Source organism: Talpa occidentalis, unplaced genomic scaffold (assembly GCF_014898055.3).
Source record: "Talpa occidentalis isolate TD23 unplaced genomic scaffold, MPIMG_talOcc4v2.1 talOcc4.18, whole genome shotgun sequence".
In the NCBI taxonomy this organism is placed as follows: domain Eukaryota; kingdom Metazoa; phylum Chordata; class Mammalia; order Eulipotyphla; family Talpidae; genus Talpa; species Talpa occidentalis.
The window spans coordinates 13,824,296-13,827,529 of record NW_023601851.1 but is presented as its reverse complement, the minus strand read 5'-3'; the positions used below and the strand labels follow the sequence as shown (position 1 = coordinate 13,827,529).

The 3,234-nt window shown below is 67.3% G+C and overlaps 1 pseudogene; it reads left to right on the top strand.

The window, feature by feature from the left end:
- Nucleotides 1-450: 450 nt before the first annotated feature.
- LOC119250890 (olfactory receptor 11L1-like) lies at nucleotides 451-1,416 on the top strand (annotated as a pseudogene).
- The last annotated feature ends 1,818 nt before the right edge of the window (nucleotides 1,417-3,234 follow it).

Here is a 3,234-nt window from a genome sequence, read left to right as displayed (position 1 = left end):
AGGGGAGCAGCAGGGAGACAGGAGAGCTCTGCCTAGCCCAGTGGGTCACTCCCTGGCCGGGAATTGAACTCATGCCTTAGTGGCTGGCGACAGCTTCACAGTGCTGAGACTTAACCCTTGCACCACCAGGGAGGCCCAGCTATTAATTGTATTTCCTGAGTTTGGCTCAGTGAGCCCCTTCTTACCTATGGTGTTGAACCTGGAACTTCTATATCTCAGAGAGCCTGGTGAGTGGAGCTTGCTGAGGCCCTCCCCCAACTCTTGCACCCCCTTCGCCTAGTGAGTTGGAGCTACAGTGGTCTAAATGCCAGGTGGAGCCTCACAAGTTCTTCCAGAAAGTTGTCGTGGAGACGGGAGTGCTTGTAGACAGTCTCTCACGTTCCAGACAGCACGAAGGAATTTCATGCCTTGTCCGCAGTGCTTTCCACAGTCTCTTCCCCTCCGCAGGAGATGGAGCCCCCAAATGTGTCTGCTGTCACTGAGTTTCAGCTGCTGGGGTTCCAGAACCTTCTCGAGTGGTAGTCCTGCTGTTTGCCATCTTTCTGTTCATCTACGTGCTCACGGTGGCGGGGAACATCATCATCATCGCCGTGGTGAGCCATGACCAGTGGCTGCACACGCCCATGTACACGTTCCTCAAGCACCTGTCCTTCCTGGAGGTCTGGTACACCACCGTCGTGCCACCATTGCTCGCCGGCCTGCTGGCCCGGGGCCGCGCCATCTCCTTCCCCGCCTGCATGGCCCAGCTCTACTTCTTTGTGTTCTTCGGGGCCACCAAGTGCTTCCTCCTGGCCATGTTGGCCTATGACCGCTACCTGGCCATCTTCAGCCCCCTGCACTATCCCTCCTGATGCGCCCCGAGACCTGCGCCAAGCTGGTGGCCGTCTCCTGGGTGGCCGGGGTGGGCACTGGGGCTCTGTCCTGCGTGATGATCTCCAGGCTGGACTTCCGTGGCCCCAACCTGATCGACCACTTCTTCTGCGACCTGCCCACCCTGATGCGGCTCTCCTGCTCCAGCTTCTACGTCACCGGGATGGTCATCTCCGCCCTGTCCGGCACGGTGCTGTGCGTGTGCTTCCTCCTCACCCTCGTGTCCTACGTCTTCATCGTGGCCGCCATCCTCAGGATCCCCTCCGCCTCCGGCCGTGCCAAGACCTTCTCCACGTGCGGCTCCCACCTGGCCGTGGTCACCATCTACTACGGGACCATGATCTCCATGTACGTGCACCCCAATGCCCACCTTTCCCCCGAGACAAAAAAATCATTTCCGTCATCTACACAGTGGTCACCCCGCTGCTGAACCCCGCCATCTACAGTCTGAGGAACAAAGACTTCAAAGAGGCCGTCAGGACAGCTATGACGAGGAGGGGCCGCGTCTGCGGGCTCAGAGCGAAGGGCGGCTTCTTGCTCAGGTGAGGCCATACCGTGGGGCTGGGCGAGGCTCCGGCTGCCCGCAGGAGGGGCTGCTTCCCGCCCTCCAGCGCAGACCGCCTGCTGCGCCCCTGTCCGCCCTGCTTGCCCGCCCGCCCGCCCGCCCTCGAGGGTCCCTGCACATGGCCAGCCCAGCCCATGCGGCTGGTGGATAGAGGCCGCCTTCAGCCCGCGGGGGGCGTCCACGGCGTCGCCCCTGCCCGCGGGGGGGCATCCGGCGGCAGCGGGAGGAGGCGCGTCCAGGCCGGCCCGCGGCAGGCAGGCTGGGGCTTCCGAATGCTGGACTGGTCAGCAGAGACGGAGATCCGGGCGTTTGTGGAATGAAATTTTAGGAAAAGTGTCGCGGCAGGAGGGAGGGGCGGGCGGGGAAGGGGGCAGGGGCGAGGGGGCAAGAGACACAGGAGGGCAGAGGAGAGCGCCACGGGAAGGACTGGGGGGCCATGGGCGGGGCGAGGGGCGGGGGGGCGGGACCAGCCACAGTGGTCTGAGTGGCGCCCTGAGGCTGCTGTACCTGCGGGCCCCTGGACCTGACCGCAAGCAGCACTGCGGACCGCCGCCCTGCTGTCCTCCAGACGCACCTCCCCGGGGTGCCGTCCCCGCGGTGGGCCCCGGGCGGCTGGAGGTGTCGCTGCCTCGGTGGCGTGTCTGGCTTGCGGGGGAGGCAGGCTGTGCCGCGGCGCCCCCCCCCCGTCCCCCTGCCCCCCTTGCTCCCCCCCAGTCCCCTGACACCTCCCCCCACCCCGCGTGTCTGAGTGTCGCCCCCTGCAGGCAGCCGCCCAGGCTGCTGCCCCTGCGGCTGGAGGCTGGTCTCCCACCCCGTGGACAGCTGGGAGACACGAGTGCAGAAAGCGCGCTGGGGCGCCCATGGCTCCAGCACGCTGCCCCGATGATGCCGGGCGGGGCCTGGCCAGGCCTGGTGGGCAGCGGGAGGGGTGACCCGCCTCGCCCAGGGGGGATGCCAGCGGGGGTCAGTGGCCTGCCAGGCAGACGCTGTGGCCTGTGCCCACCCCTACCCTGGTGGGGGACGTGTGGAGCAGGCAGGGCTCCCTGCGGGCCAAGGAGAGAGCCTTGGGCTGAGGCGGGGCTCCCCCAGGGCATCGGGTGGTGCTGGGGCTCAGAAATCTGCCGGGGTCCCTGGGAATAGGACGCGCCCCTGAGCTAAGCTGGGGCCCAGCCTGGCGTCCCTGGCTTGACTGAGTGCGGGCCAGGACAGGAGGCTGCTTGGACCCGCTGGGCGGGAGCAGGCAGACTGGCTGAGGCGCCTCTGGGGGGCGGCCAGGCCGAGCATCAGCTGCCCCGGGGTCAGCGCCTGCCCAAACCTCTGCCAGCGCACCCTCGGCTCGCTGCAGCGGAGCCGGACTTGGGGATTCAGGTGCGTTACTGAACACCCGCCTGGGCGCCGCTTCTGCTGGTTTTCAATGCAGCCCCCACCCCTTGCGCAGAGGGGACCCCGCCCCGCCCACCCCGCCTGCGTCCAGTCCAGTCCCCTGGGCGCGTGGGGGGGGCGGGAGGGCGCGAGGAGCCCAGAGCCCTGGGAGCAGGGCCTGGGCCTGGGAACTGAAACAGCTGGCAGAGGACACGAGTCTCAGGGGCGTCCTGTTCACCCCTCACGTCGGGTCGTCACCCAACACACCCTCTTCTAATCGCTGGTTCCCCTCACTGCCCCCCCCCGCTCCTGGCGGGACCGTCCCCGTGGGGACAGACAGAGGCTGCGGGGGAGCCGTGGGGCCCCTCTGGTGTCCGCAGCGCACGCCAGGTCCTCCTCTGGGGCTCCCCACCCAGACGCCCTAGCGGGGTGAGCAA